The sequence below is a fragment of the Lissotriton vulgaris genome, unplaced genomic scaffold (assembly GCF_964263255.1).
Source record: "Lissotriton vulgaris unplaced genomic scaffold, aLisVul1.2 SCAFFOLD_251, whole genome shotgun sequence".
NCBI classification, from domain to species: domain Eukaryota; kingdom Metazoa; phylum Chordata; class Amphibia; order Caudata; family Salamandridae; genus Lissotriton; species Lissotriton vulgaris.
In genome coordinates this window covers 1107330-1124356 of record NW_028250285.1, presented here as the reverse complement: position 1 = coordinate 1124356, position 17027 = coordinate 1107330, and positions in this window count along the sequence as shown.

The window sequence follows — 17027 nt, the reverse complement described above, 5'->3', positions numbered from 1 at the left end:
GGTGCTGGATCTCACCATTTGGCAGGACACCATGTTACCAGTGATGGACAATGTCTTGGATTAAGTGTGGATGTGCACATGGTGAAGGCGCCACAAAAGGCATGCATCGAATTTAGGAAAATATATTTGGAGCAAAGATCAACAGTGCCCAATTGGAAATCCTGATCTTCGGCCCCTAGACTCTCACCTGAGACCATTCCCCATAAGCAGGAGTCTGGATTGGAGGTGACGGGGTGGGAGATAAGACATGGGATGGACAACTGGCAAATACATTGGAAAAACTGGGACACTGGTGCCTGACAATCAAGGGGAAGACACTGCTTCTCCAGAACCAGCCTTTGCCGGTGTGTTTCGGTTTATATCATAAGCTTGGCAGTTGCAGCAACGATCAGTAAAGGCCATCACATGAATAATCTGTTACTTCATCTGGAACTCCAAGTGTTAAGACAAAGGTGATGTTCAAGACTCACAAGAAGGTAGACAAAGGAGTGCCAGACATTGCCTCAATTCTGAGGTGGATCTTCATGTGCCACTGAATGAAGATGAAAGCCATGCCAGCTTCCTGGTGGCACGCTTCTTCCTACCACCGACATGAAGGCACCTCAGAAAGATAGAGTGGGTGAACTCTGTTCCCTACAATTGAACCATTCCTTGGTATTATGACGAAGTAGAGAAGTCCATGGAGGTGTTAATACTGGAAACAGCAACCCCAGACTAGTGGACTCCAAAGGGCATCAACAACAGTGGACCACATATGGCTGAAGGTAGCTTCCAGAAACCTGATCAACAAACACAAGGATATCACCTGGATGGCAATTCAAGTTGGCCTACCAGTGAGAGCTTTTATGCATGCAAGAAGGCTCAACCATTTCAAATCTTGCCTGAGAGGATGCACTGCAGACAAGATGGTCTACGACCTCGTCTGGAGATCCGCCTATGACTAGGACCTGTTGAAGGATCTAAGTATGAAGCTTTAGGCCATCAAACCCTTGATAAACATCACAGCAGACTCTGTAATGTATGGTCTATTCCCAGGGATGCTTGAACTGGGAGACCTCTAGGGCTTCTGGAGGCACCTGTAAGACATGTATGTTTAATGTTTCACCTGTCCTGGCAGCGAAAAACCTCCAAAGCTGTTTTTCACTGTGCAAAGGCAGGCTTTCCCATAAGCTAACAGTGGTTTACACTAACCAATTTAGTACGTGCTAAAGTCAGTTTGGGGGCACCTAGAAAAATTATTTAAGCACTCATTTAATAGTAATTTAAAATCTAAATCAATGGTCAAGTCGGATTTTATATCACTATTTTGGAAATTACAATTTTAGAAAGTTGTCATTTTCTGGCCTAAACCCGAAAGGCTTTTCTGACAGTGTCCATCTGTCATAAATACCTAAAACTAGGGGTCACTGAACCTAGATAGGAAAAGGGAAAAAGAGTTCTATCAAGGCTGGACTGGTTGAGAGTAACAGTCCACAAGACTGTTTCATGTTGCCCTCACCCATCCCGAGGGATGTCATGCTTCATCGTAGGGTGTTTTTTTCACTTCAATGCCCTAGGGGTCCCCCAAAGGGTCACTTTAGCCGTTTGATGTGTGCAAGTGATGTCTAAGTGAGGTGGTGTTGAGTGTACTGTGATGTGAGTTAAAACTGATTGGGGATATCACAGAAACTTTTAATACCTTGATTCCCTTGTCAGGTTAAAAACCTTCATAGGTTGGTGCTACTAATGGGGTAATATTATACCCTAGTAGCTTTGACGTTTGCACCCTTGCCAGGGACAAACACCGGTCAACATGTTTTGCGCCCCAAGTGGTCAAATAAGAATCTGTGGCACTTCTTCAGGACAAAAATAATGGGTGAATTTTCCTACCCCACAAAAGTGTTGATACAAGTACCCTATGAGTAGTACCTACTTGCCTTGGTGTTGGCTGTCCAACCTCAGACTGTGAAACGAGGTGCCCCCTTTGGATGAGACAGAGGTGTCGCGCTCTGGCGTGCTCAAGGTTCCAGAGTGTGAGCCACTCGTCGCACCTATCCTGGTCCTCTGCTTCTCCCACAATGTGTGCATCTGTCACCTGACGGCCCCCCTGTGGTGAAACGTGTATTACTCCCAGACAGGGGCCAAAGGTCCCTGGGAGTTGGGCAGGGGAATCAACCCTTGACAGGATCACTTGTGCTATTCTCACCCCATTCTTGAGCCTCAAAGATGGCTACCTTGTCACTGGCAGATGAAGCTCACACCTAGGCCTGCCTCCCTCATGTCGCTCTAGTTAGGCAGGCACCAAACTCAATGAGGGTAAAGGGACTGACCAAAACTGGTTTAGGGGGTGATCGAAGATTTGACTTCCGCCCACAGACAGGCAGTGAGCAGAAAAGCGCACACCACAGACTTTTCCAAAGAACACTCATGGATCTGTAGAGAATCAGAAGAAGGACTTCCTTGCTGTCTGAAGAACCTAAAAGAAAGCTAGAATAGCTTACCTTCAACCCAGGACTCCAGAAGTGACTCCAAGGGTCAGTTGGCTGACCTTCTGTTTGAGCAACAAGGACACACCAACGTTAGAGAGGACGATTTCCGGCAACTTCCGAGCTGACCAGTACCAACTGGATCAGCCCTGGACCCTGCTGCTGGGCTTTGTTCAAGTGAGTTCTAATGCCAAGTGGTGCACCGTCCCCCAATTCCTGTCTCAGCTGGTGTTGGAGTGTACTCCTCCTGTCCCAAAACTGCAAGAAGTAGGAGTTATAAACTTTTTGTAAACTTTCTGCCTGGAGAACCAATGGAGACCGAGGTCATGGCCAAAGCCACAGCTGTCGATGACAAATTGCTGGTCAGTCTCAGCTTGCTGGTTTGCTCCACTGAAGGAAATATGACTCCCAGAAATGTTTCTAAGTCCAAATGTAGGGGGCTCCATCGGGACAATGCCGAGCAGCAACCCGTCAATGTCAAACCTTCCTGGGCACATACTTAGAGTCCACACACTCACAGCTTCGATGCCTCTGTCAACAACTGCACCAGGACCCGGCTCTTCATCAACTAGTCGTCATCAAGCTGCACTTCGTTCTCACCCCAACTAACACTCCAATTTCTTACAGATAGGTTGGTCTCAGCCTGAACCTTGTTAGAGAGGTCTGACTGTTTAGATATTGCAGTATGTAATGAGTATTACAGAGACTGCCATGTCCATCTGTCATAAATACAAAAACTAGGGGTCACTGTTCCTAGATAGGAAAGGGGAAAAAGAGTTCTATCAAGGCTGGTCAGGTTCAGAGGAACAGTCAACAAGACTGTTTCATGTTGCCCTCACACATCCCGAGGGATGTCATGCTTCATCGTAGGGTGTTTTTTTCACTTCAATGCCCTAGGGGTCCCCCAAAGGGTCACTTTAGCCGTTTGATGTGTGCAAGTGATGTCTAAGTGAGGTGGTGTTGAGTGTGCTGTGATGTGATTTAAAACTGATTGGGGATATCACCGAAACTTTTAATACCTTGATTCCCTTGTCAGGTTAAAAACCTTCATAGGTTGGTGCTACTAATGGGGTAATATTATACCCTAGTAGCTTGGCGTTTGCACACTTGCCATGGGTCAAACACCTGTCAACATGTTTTGCGCCCCAAGTGGTCAAATAAGGATCTGTGGCGCTTCTTCAGGACAAAAATAATGGGTGAATTTTCCTACCCCACAAAAGTGTTGATACAAGTACCCTATGAGTAGTGCCTACTTGCCTTGGCGTTGGCTGTCCAACCTCAGACTGTGAAACAAGGTGCCCCCTTGGATTAGACAGAGGTGTCCCGCTCTGGCGTGCTCAAGGTTCCAGAGTGTGAGCCACTCGTCGCACCTACCCTGGTCCTCTGCTTCTCCCACAATGTGTGCATCTGTCACCTGACGCCCCTCCTGTGGTGAAACGTGTATTAATCCCAGACAGGGGCCAAAGGTCCCTGGGAGTTGGGCAGGGGAATCAACCCTTGACAGGATCACTTGTGCTATTCTCACCCCATTCTTGAGCCTCAAAGATGGCTACCTTGTCACTGGCAGATGAAGCTCACACCTAGGCCTGCCTCCCTCATGTCGCTCTAGTTAGGCAGGCACCAAACTCAATGAGGGTAAAGGGACTGACCAAAACTGGTTTAGGGAGTGATCAAAGATTTGACTTCCACCCACAGACCGGCATTGAGCAGAAAAGCGCACACCACAGACTTTTCCAAAGAACACTCATGGATCTGTAGAGAATCAGAAGAAGGACTTCCTTGCTGTCTGAAGAACCTAAAAGAAAGCTAGAATAGCTTGCCTTCAACCCAGGACTCCAGAAGTGACTCCAAGGGTCAGTTGGCTGACCTTCTGTTTGAGCAACAAGGACACACCAACGTTAGAGAGGACGATTTCCGGCAACTTCCGAGCTGACCAGTACCAACTGGATCAGCCCTGGGCCCTGCTGCTGGGCTTTGTTCAAGTGAGTCCTAATGCCAAGTGGTGCACCGTCCCCCAATTCCTGTCTCAGCTGGTGTTGGAGTGTACTCCTCCTGTCCCAAAACTGCAAGAAGTAGGAGTTATAAACTTTTTGTAAACTTTCTGCCTGGAGAATCAATGGAGACCGAGGTCATGGCCAAAGCCACAGCTGTCGATGACGAATTGCTGGTCAGTCTCAGCTTGCTGGTTTGCTCCACTGAAGGATATATGACTCCCAGAAATGTTTCTAAGTCCAAATGTAGGGGGCTCCATCGGGACCATGCTGAGCAGCAACCCGTCAATGTCAAGCCTTCCTGGGCACATACTTAGGGGCCGATTATGATCGTGGACGGACTTGCGTCCGTCCGCGATCATTGAGGAGGAGGGGACGTCCGCATGGGCTGCGGAGTCCCCTCCTGTGCGATTAGGATGTGACCGCCAGGGTGGCGGTCACATCCTCTATTTTTAACATTGCGGCGGGAGCGGCTTCAAGCTGCACCCGCGTCAATGTTAAAAATGCACGCATTGCATTTGCATGCAGAAAGAGGCAGGCACCGCGCGGTGCCTGCTGCTTTCTGCATACAAATGCAGGGGGGTACCATAGGTACCCCCCATGTGCACCCCCCACCCCCCTTCACCTAGGGGGCCCGCAACGGGCCCCCGCAGTGAAGTTACACATGCTTTTCCACAGCGGAAAAGCCGCCGCGGAAAAGCATGTTTGCAGGCACATACTAATCTGGCGGACGGTGTCTGAGAGACACCGTCACCAGATTGGTGCTTTTCCTCCGCGTTGTAAGCAAACCGCGGAGGAAAAGCTGCAGACGGAAACCAGGACCCACCAGCCATCCTAATGTGGCGGTGGGTCTTTGGTGGGTCCGCTGCGGATTTTCCGCATCCTCCGGGCCGGCGGTGGCTTCCGCCGGCCCGGAGGATGCGGAAAATCCGCAATCATAATGAGCCCCTAAGAGTCCACACACTCACAGCTTCGATGCCTCTGTCAACAACTGCACCAGGACCCCGCTCTTCATCAACCCGTCGTCATCAAGCTGCACTTCGTTCTCACCCCAACTAACACTCCAATTTCTTACAGATAGGTTGATCTCAGCATGCACCTTGTTAGAGAGGTCTGACTGTTTAGATATTGCAGTATGTAATGAGTATTACAGAGACTGCCATGTTACAAGTTCGTAATGATTCACTTCTTATCACTGAGGAGAGTAAGCTTTGCCTTCTGATACTACTTTACTTGTGTCCAGCTTTCAGTACTGTTGAACATCAGATTCCTCCTAATACCCTTTGATCAATCCCTCTTGGACACCGAAGGACAAGTAATGGTGAGTCTGGTGGCTTAGTGGACGTATGCGTTCATTGTAGGGGACTGTGTTCAACCTCATGGTCATAGGTTAAAAGCCTGGCGGGTTCACTCAGTCTTTCATCCTTCTGAGGTCGATAAAATGAGTACCATTGAGTTGGGTAACAATAAACATGTGTTAATCAGCACCAAGAAACCGTTCTGTGTCAAAGTGCACTTTTCTGCTCTAACTGAAAACTCCTCCTAAAAAAGTGAAGCTTGAGGACTCTCTCTTTGCACAGAATCTATTCAGCCTGTACATGGAACCACCCAGTGAACACTTTCACGATTCTGACATTTCCTCCCACCAGTATGCTGATAACACAAAGAAGTATGCTAGGTGTTGATGGAGCAGAGATTTCCTCTGACGAATTAAATGACAAAAGAGATAATTATAACAACCTTTACACAAATGATGACAAACGTGTGTCGAGTTTTACGTTTCTGAAAATGGCATACAATTATAATTCAGAGACTGCATCATAAAAGCATGCAGATGGGAACATAGTTTGAAACATATACTGTGCTAAATTAATTAGATATGACTCTTAACCAAGAACTAATGGGTATAATTCTTATGATTATAAATATGATAGTAGCTACACTAAAGAAAATGAATGTGTAGTAGATACATTTTCATGTGAAAAGTTGCAAAAATGTTATCTCATGTTATAATGTGTTCACCGAAAATGACAAACAAAATGTAGGTGCTAATGTCGCAGGATTACCAGCTCAGTTTACCATACTCACCTGGGCCCATAAAACATTCACACCTTGAAGCGGTAATCCAACTATGCTTCCTGCCTATCAGAATTTTATTCACCTTTTAAATAAGGTAGCGTTTGACATTTACCTTCATAAAATAACCACAGACTCGGGTAAGTTTTTAAACAATTTATCTATGCAATATTTTGTGAGTCAGGTGGCACAATAGTGAGATTAGGGACTTTGCAAGTAAGAAATTAACTATTAAAGCATACATCTTGCAGGACTTTAAGAGAATACCTTTAGACATTGGTACCTAGGAAGGGTGAGAAAGGGAAACAGCACAAGGACATACCACACAGATTAAATTTACCTAAGAATGGTGCGAAGACCAACCCTGGCCATGGGCTGGGATAAGAAAGGGCTCCTGACTAATCAGGTGCCAACAGGACGGGTGCGGGACAGGACATGCAACATACGCTAAGTGCAACGCCAGCGTCACACCCCTCTCTGCGGCTACTCTCGACCAGCCCTCTGAGGTCTGTGGCATCCACGATTCTTCTCCAGCATACGTTGGGTCAGTGGCAGGTCTGTGACAGGTCGGACAATCTAACTAACTGAACCTACCTTAGTTATACCATTTTCCAGGGTATGTACCACCCCCCAGTGTTGCAAATTAGTGTATTCCCTTCATTTGATTGGTCAGAAAGGCAAGGAGCGGGGGAGCGCGGCTTGGCGCCCATGGGGTATGGCGGCTTTCGGGTGAGGCTCTAGACGCGACTCGGAGGTTTACCGTATACAGTTTACCCACCGCGCAAAATATACATTTTAAGCGCATTTGAGGAGTCCGGGACCATTATGCGGCATTCGGTGATCTCGCAGCTTTGACAGAAAGGCTGCAATTGTAAGTTAAGTCTGGCTCCCAGGGCCCCGATATTACGGCCGCCATTTTGGTTTCATTATCGGCTCACGGAGCTCACAGGTCACGGAGCTTTACGAACTGGCTGCTATCTTCTTCTAACAAATTCTAATTCTCCCTCAACACTCTGGATTTCTCTTAAGTAGGAGAGACTGACCTCATTGATTTGATTTGATTTGAATAAAATTTGTATCGCGCAAACAATAACCCGAAGGCATCAAGGCGCCTAACAAAGCATATCATAAACATAAGCATGACACCATTACCTCATTCTGATGCCCAAGGAAATATGGTAAGCTTTATATCTACCTCTTTGCTGATACTTGCTGAGGAGAATTGTCATGGCAGCCATTTTGTATTTCCCACTATTACACCGGTTGGTGAAGTTTAAGTTATTTACTCATGGTCTTCTGGACTTTTTTACTCAGGCTTTCAACAACATGCGTGCCTGTGTATATTATTTACCCCAATGCGACCATGCTGATACAGTACATTAAGTCAAGGAGTTGTGTATTTTCAGAAACTTTCTTTCTCACTGTTTTACTTTTTCTCCTCACTCCTCATTTCACGTTTGCCCATTCAGAGCACATGATACATTCCTATATGGTTTACATACAGATGCCTGCATGTCTCCTATCGATAGGGTGATTTCAAGCTTGCCAGGTCTAGTTACACCTATGTAATTGCCTACTACAAGTGTCTTTTGTAACTTATGGGCAGACTCAAAGGAACTCTTTCTGTGAATTCCAAACCAAAACATATTTTTGTAAAGAATTCAAAATGTTTTTCTAAATTTTCTAAATTAGAGGATACTTTGGCTCCTTTATTATTGAGTTCTGAGGCAATGATGGACTCTAATTCTGCGTCCTCAGGGAAGGTACTTACCAAGCGCCTGAAAAAAGATCCTCCGTCGCCACCTAAAGCGGTATCTCCAGTCTCCATGGAGCTGTTGCTAGACTAAATAAAAGCACTCCGACCCTTTGTGGAGGAAACCAATTCTAAGATACTGATTCTTACCGATCAATGGTCTCAACTTGATACAAGGCTAGCGACAGTAGAAAACAGCATGTCATCTATGGGAGATACTTTCAATACTGTAACTCAACTCAAATCACAAGTCTCTTTGCTTCAGAAACAAGTTAAGGACCTTGAAACTAAAAATAGGCGGAATCATCTTTGCATTTATGGTTTGGCAGAGGGAGTCGAAGGAGCGGACTCTCTCACGTTCTTCAAGACCTTCCTCCCTAAATTGCTTCATCTACCAGAGGATACAGTTCCTAACATACAGCGAGCCCACAGACTGGGTCGTCCTTCATCTAATGCTTCATCTTCTCAATGACCGAGAGGAGTCATCCTATACTTTTTGGAGTATACAGATCTCTTAAAAGTTTAAGTAGCGGTCAAATCAACTCAACGAATAACTTGGTCCGGATCCACGTTGTTTTTTGTGCAGGACTACGCCAAGGCAACTGCAGACAGGCGTAGGACATTTTTCAACATGCGAGCTGATCTTCGTTCAATGGGGGCCCGCTATGGCCTCTTTCCCCCATGACTCTTCAAAGTAACATACAATAACAGAACCACCACGTATGAAGATCTGCTGCGCTTACAAAGCTTCATCAACTCCTGCAAGACGGATACCATGGAGGCATCAGGATCTTAGTCATGCTTGTTGCTTAACTAATTGTTTTTCCTCTTTTTCCTTGCCGGTTTAATACACTTTGTTTTATTCTTTGCAATGTTTTACAATTCTAATTCACTTTTCTCTATTTATAAAGATTCCAGCCGGTTTTAGAACATACTACGCTTTCTGTTAGTCTTAGAGAGCTCCAGAGTATATGCCAAATTATTATGTAAGATAAGCTATTCTGCTTCACCATGTTATTCTATGTTCCATTGTGGGTTATGTTCTTTGTTTATCAGCTGTTGTTATTTATTTTCACAGATATCCCTCCTCTGCGATGTTTCCCTCCGCATCTCATCATGTGGTCTTGCCTGGTTGTACTGTCTGCTCCATGTGGTTCCACCCTTCCTCCCATTCTGTATTACCCCCGCATCCACGTTCCCCTTTTGTAGGTATGTTATTTGTTTTGTTCCTTGTTATTTGTTTTGTCATGCATTTTCTTGTTATCTTCTCTTTTGGTGTCCCTAAGTTTGTAATTACTCACTTCCTTGTCATTCTTTCTTTGCATTACTTAACTATTATACTTATTTTCCTTTGTAGTACCAATGCTACTCTTTATTCTTGGTTTAAATTATCAGGCTTTCGTATCGTCCTTTCTCTTGTGTCTGAGCTAACTATTTTTCTTCCTCCTTTCTCTTTATATATTTACTATGATGCTTTCAAGGAATCGGACATATATGTCATATTTCTTATACCTTTTCTTTTTCCTGAAATTTTGTTTTTAAAACTAATTTCGTGGAACATTAGGGGATTAAATTATCCTACTAACCCATCTAGCTAAATTAGATTCTGATATAGTTTTTTTACAAGGAGAGCATCTTACAGAAGTCGAATCTTTAAAGTTAAAAAGAGGTTGGGTAGGGGAAGTTTTCTTTTCTCAAGGGGATGAAAAACGTAATGGAGTCATGATACTTTGTCGGATATCACTTCCAGTTAAACTTATATCACAAGACTCGGATCCTGATGGTAGATGATTAAATGTCAAACTTTTTCTTAAAGGTGTTCCTGTTTTTCTTCTTAATGTGTATGCACCCACTGGAGGTGAAACTATTTTTTGGCATACCCTAGCTAAGCAAATTAGTCATTGCATAGAAGATAATTTTATATTGGCCGGCGACTGTAATCAGATTTATGACCCGTTTGTGGACAGATGTTCCAAAGTTTCTTTTGTCCCCAACAAGCCTCATAAATCTTTTGTTCACACAATTACCCAGCATAAGCTCCTTGACGCATGGCGTTTGTGTAATCCGGTTTCCAGAGAATACACTTTTTATTTGCTAGCCCATCAAACTCAGTCAAGAATAGACTACATTTTTGTCTCACATAACATCTAGCAAACTGTCACGTATGCAGAAATTGGCTCTATTCTCTTGTCAGACCATGCCCCTGTCTCAATCGTATTAGACATACTACCTAAAAGTAATGCACCTAGAAGGTGGTGTTTCAATAGTTCTCTCCTCCTAGATCCAGTTTTTACAACTTCTTTTATTGCCTTTTTCAATTAGTACTTTGCTTTAAATCACAGTGAGTCCTTGTCATTCTCAACTGTTTGGGATGCTTTTAAACCCTCAGCAAGGGATTCCATTATTGGATATGTAGTTAAGAAACGAAAAAAGTACACAAAATTACAAATGGTCTCCTTCTTGACATTGAGATTGGAGCATAAGTACTACACATCACACTCGAACGAATGTTTAACAACTCTTATAAATGCTAAATTACAATTTAACAAGAAATCCATGGACAATGCCTCATTACATCTTTTAAAGTCCAGTGAAAAATGTTATGGAGGCAAAAACATAGCAGGGAAAATACTGGCTAATTATTTAAAAATCCATCACAACAAATTGAATATTGAATCTATATATGACGAACATTCTCTTCTAAAATTTAAAGATGCTGAGATATTGAATGAGTTTTCTCTTTTTTATAAATTGTTATACACCTCCGAAACACATCCTATAGACCAATCACTGTCACACTTTTTCTTCAATATCCAAGAAACCCAGCGTACTCCCGTTGACCTCTCCTCTTTAGAAGTAGACCTAACACAGCAAGAACTCCTCAAAGCACTCCAACATCTTAAAAAAGACAAAGCGGCTGGTCCAGATGGCCTCACTGTCGAATTTTATCTTCACTTCTCTAAACTCTTAATGCCCAAAATATTTGCCCTGGTAAACTCTTTTTGTTCACTAAATAGTTCCTCTGGCTCTTTCTCAGAAGCGTATGAAACCTTGCTCCATCAGTGCTACACGAATATTCTTAAATGCGCCTACGTGAAACTTTATTAACATGTAATATAATAATATCTAATTACAAAGAACTCCTTCTGGGAACCGCAGCCCATGGAGGGTGGCGCGCTTACCGGCGGAGTCGACCGGTTACCAATATAAACAAGTTCCAAGCAACACAGCGCATACTCAGGCAGAGACGGTATGATGATCAACAAAATAGGGATTTATTCACTCCTTAAATCCTCCGTGACCCGTTGCGACTGGTATACGGTCTTGATCACACCGCACAAAACACGTCACGGAGGATTTATGGAGTGATTAAATCCCAATTTTATTGATCATCTCACCGTCTCTGCCAGAGTGAGCACTGCATTACTTGGAATATATATATATATATATATATATATATATATATATATATATATATATATATATATATATATATATATATATATATATATATATATATGTATATGTATATATATATATATATATATATATATATATATATATATATATATATATATATATATTTATATATATATATATACAGTTAAAACTTGCTTTTCAATGTATTTTACTGATAGTATTTCATGTTGGTTTCAATGTCTTTGCCAATACTGCAATTCATTTGTGATAGTATGTTTACTATTTCCATCATGCACTATGCACTTTGAAAATGGTGGCCAGGCCCCATGACTGCGTCATGTGATCAAGGCTGTTGTAGCCGAAACGCGTCATGGCAGACTGGTGTTGGGCGCAATAAAACTTTAACACCAAGATTTGGGTCTCATCTCGTCTCTACGTCGAACTTACTGCATGTGTTGTGGTGAAGTAAGCTGAGGACTAAACATACCGCATATATATATATATATATATATATATATATATATATATATATATATACATATATATATATATATATATCAAACCAGGGTCCTCAGATCTTTAGAGACGCCACTCCGCAAGAAAACAGGTTTCCAACCTCTTTATTACAGGAAACTGCACATTATGTCTGTCCAATTAAAATTGTTCCGACGCGTTTCGAAGCCACCTGCTTCTTCCTCATGGAACGGCATTGTTACAAGTGACGGAAAAGCTTCAACCATTTATCTCCAATACGCATGCGCTTCCTGATAAGCAGCATGCTGGTAGTTGTAGTTAATTATTCTCCTTCGGTGGAGTCCGCCGCATGAAACATATAATTTTCTGCCATTTCTGTGTTTTTCAAGCCCTCTGGTGAGCTGCAGGCATAGTGTTCAGTTTCAAATGTTCGTTCTCTCGCGCTGCATACAGGCTGTCAAGGTGGCAACCATACAGCCCCGCATTCTCATTCCCAGCGGGCGGTGCATCTCTCGCGGCTTGAGGCTGCCGCGTGAACATCAAACCAGGGTCCTCAGATCTTTAGAGACGCCACTCCGCAAGAAAACAGGTTTCCAACCTCTTTATTACAGGAAACTGCACATTATGTCTGTCCAATTAAAATTGTTCCGACGCGTTTCGAAGCCACCTGCTTCTTCCTCATGGAACGGCATTGTTACAAGTGACGGAAAAGCTTCAACCATTTATCTCCAATACGCATGCGCTTCCTGATAAGCAGCATGCTGGTAGTTGTAGTTAATTATTCTCCTTCGGTGGAGTCCGCCGCATGAAACATATATTTTTCTGCCATTTCTGTGTTTTTCAAGCCCTCTGGTGAGCTGCAGGCATAGTGTTCAGTTTCAAATGTTCGTTCTCTCGCGCTGCATACAGGCTGTCAAGGTGGCAACCATACAGCCCCGCATTCTCATTCCCAGCGGGCGGTGCATCTCTCGCGGCTTGAGGCTGCCGCGTGAACATCAAACCAGGGTCCTCAGATCTTTAGAGACGCCACTCCGCAAGAAAACAGGTTTCCAACCTCTTTATTACAGGAAACTGCACATTATGTCTGTCCAATTAAAATTGTTCCGACGCGTTTCGAAGCCACCTGCTTCTTCCTCATGGAACGGCATTGTTACAAGTGACGGAAAAGCTTCAACCATTTATCTCCAATACGCATGCGCTTCCTGATAAGCAGCATGCTGGTAGTTGTAGTTAATTATTCTCCTTCGGTGGAGTCCGCCGCATGAAACATATATTTTTCTGCCATTTCTGTGTTTTTCAAGCCCTCTGGTGAGCTGCAGGCATAGTGTTCAGTTTCAAATGTTCGTTCTCTCGCGCTGCATACAGGCTGTCAAGGTGGCAACCATACAGCCCCGCATTCTCATTCCGAGCGGGCGGTGCATCTCTCGCGGCTTGAGGCTGCCGCGTGAACATCAAACCAGGGTCCTCAGATCTTTAGAGACGCCACTCCGCAAGAAAACAGGTTTCCAACCTCTTTATTACAGGAAACTGCACATTATGTCTGTCCAATTAAAATTGTTCCGACGCGTTTCGAAGCCACCTGCTTCTTCCTCATGGAACGGCATTGTTACAAGTGACGGAAAAGCTTCAACCATTTATCTCCAATACGCATGCGCTTCCTGATAAGCAGCATGCTGGTAGTTGTAGTTAATTATTCTCCTTCGGTGGAGTCCGCCGCATGAAACATATATTTTTCTGCCATTTCTGTGTTTTTCAAGCCCTCTGGTGAGCTGCAGGCATAGTGTTCAGTTTCAAATGTTCGTTCTCTCGCGCTGCATACAGGCTGTCAAGGTGGCAACCATACAGCCCCGCATTCTCATTCCCAGCGGGCGGTGCATCTCTCGCGGCTTGAGGCTGCCGCGTGAACATCAAACCAGGGTCCTCAGATCTTTAGAGACGCCACTCCGCAAGAAAACAGGTTTCCAACCTCTTTATTACAGGAAACTGCACATTATGTCTGTCCAATTAAAATTGTTCCGACGCGTTTCGAAGCCACCTGCTTCTTCCTCATGGAACGGCATTGTTACAAGTGACGGAAAAGCTTCAACCATTTATCTCCAATACGCATGCGCTTCCTGATAAGCAGCATGCTGGTAGTTGTAGTTAATTATTCTCCTTCGGTGGAGTCCGCCGCATGAAACATATATTTTTCTGCCATTTCTGTGTTTTTCAAGCCCTCTGGTGAGCTGCAGGCATAGTGTTCAGTTTCAAATGTTCGTTCTCTCGCGCTGCATACAGGCTGTCAAGGTGGCAACCATACAGCCCCGCATTCTCATTCCCAGCGGGCGGTGCATCTCTCGCGGCTTGAGGCTGCCGCATGAACATCAAACCAGGGTCCTCAGATCTTTAGAGACGCCACTCCGCAAGAAAACAGGTTTCCAACCTCTTTATTACAGGAAACTGCACATTATGTCTGTCCAATTAAAATTGTTCCGACGCGTTTCGAAGCCACCTGCTTCTTCCTCATGGAACGGCATTGTTACAAGTGACGGAAAAGCTTCAACCATTTATCTCCAATACGCATGCGCTTCCTGATAAGCAGCATGCTGGTAGTTGTAGTTAATTATTCTCCTTCGGTGGAGTCCGCCGCATGAAACATATATTTTTCTGCCATTTCTGTGTTTTTCAAGCCCTCTGGTGAGCTGCAGGCATAGTGTTCAGTTTCAAATGTTCGTTCTCTCGCGCTGCATACAGGCTGTCAAGGTGGCAACCATACAGCCCCGCATTCTCATTCCCAGCGGGCGGTGCATCTCTCGCGGCTTGAGGCTGCCGCGTGAACATCAAACCAGGATCCTCAGATCTTTAGAGACGCCACTCCGCAAGACAACAGGTTTCCAACCTCTTTATTACAGGAAACTGCACATTATGTCTGTCCAATTAAAATTGTTCCGACGCGTTTCGAAGCCACCTGCTTCTTCCTCATGGAACGGCATTGTTACAAGTGACGGAAAAGCTTCAACCATTTATCTCCAATACGCATGCGCTTCCTGATAAGCAGCATGCTGGTAGTTGTAGTTAATTATTCTCCTTCGGTGGAGTCCGCCGCATGAAACATATATTTTTCTGCCATTTCTGTGTTTTTCAAGCCCTCTGGTGAGCTGCAGGGAGGACGGAGGAATTGAATATACACAGGAGACAGCGCGCCCCGTTCTGCAACACACCACTTTCACATGGATTTAATTTTTTCATTTCCCCTCGTACCACCAACCCAGCAGAGAGGGATTCTGGGAGCTGTAGTACTTACCGGATTGCAGCAGGTGAACGAGCACATGACATAGGGGGGTGTGTCCTTCCTAATCAGGGAGGGTTGCAGACTGAATTTAAACAGAGGCGTGGGGCTGTCTTCATTGTAGCGGTGGCATCTGAGGAAGACGTGACTGTCGAAATGCATTATGCTGTAATCCGCATTTCCAATTAAAGGCCTTCTCTTGTAACTTCCCCGTGTGGCCCCTTCCTTCGGCATCGTTGGAGGTTCTTGTGCACATTGTAAGCGTTAACCAGAGACGCTTCAAGGGGCCCCATTCTTCAAAGTGGCTGGAGTTTTCACTGGTGTCTGCGCAAGCAGGCTGTTGCTTTTCTTCCGAGGTATCGGATTGCTCCAGCTCACCTCCTGACGTACTGGCGAAGCAAGGGACTCTGTCAACAGGCAGTTCATGACTTCATGAAGAGGTTTGGTTCATTGCAGTCAGCCCAAGACCCGGCCGAGCTGTGCCACGGAGGTTGGAATGTTTGCGGGGACTCGAGGAGGACGGAGGAATTGAATATACACAGGAGACAGCGCGCCCCGTTCTGCAACACACCACTTTCACATGGATTTAATTTTTTCATTTCCCCTCGTACCACCAACCCAGCAGAGAGGGATTCTGGGAGCTGTAGTACTTACCGGATTGCAGCAGGTGAACGAGCACATGACATAGGGGGGTGTGTCCTTCCTAATCAGGGAGGGTTGCAGACTGAATTTAAACAGAGGCGTGGGGCTGTCTTCATTGTAGCGGTGGCATCTGAGGAAGACGTGACTGTCGAAATGCATTATGCTGTAATCCGCATTTCCAATTAAAGGCCTTCTCTTGTAACTTCCCCGTGTGGCCCCTTCCTTCGGCATCGTTGGAGGTTCTTGTGCACATTGTAAGCGTTAACCAGAGACGCTTCAAGGGGCCCCATTCTTCAAAGTGGCTGGAGTTTTCACTGGTGTCTGCGCAAGCAGGCTGTTGCTTTTCTTCCGAGGTATCGGATTGCTCCAGCTCACCTCCTGACGTACTGGCGAAGCAAGGGACTCTGTCAACAGGCAGTTCATGACTTCATGAAGAGGTTTGGTTCATTGCAGTCAGCCCAAGACCCGGCCGAGCTGTGCCACGGAGGTTGGAATGTTTGCGGGGACTCGAGGAGGACGGAGGAATTGAATATACACAGGAGACAGCGCGCCCCGTTCTGCAACACACCACTTTCACATGGATTTAATTTTTTCATTTCCCCTCGTACCACCAACCCAGCAGAGAGGGATTCTGGGAGCTGTAGTACTTACCGGATTGCAGCAGGTGAACGAGCACATGACATAGGGGGGTGTGTCCTTCCTAATCAGGGAGGGTTGCAGACTGAATTTAAACAGAGGCGTGGGGCTGTCTTCATTGTAGCGGTGGCATCTGAGGAAGACGTGACTGTCGAAATGCATTATGCTGTAATCCGCATTTCCAATTAAAGGCCTTCTCTTGTAACTTCCCCGTGTGGCCCCTTCCTTCGGCATCGTTGGAGGTTCTTGTGCACATTGTAAGCGTTAACCAGAGACGCTTCAAGGGGCCCCATTCTTCAAAG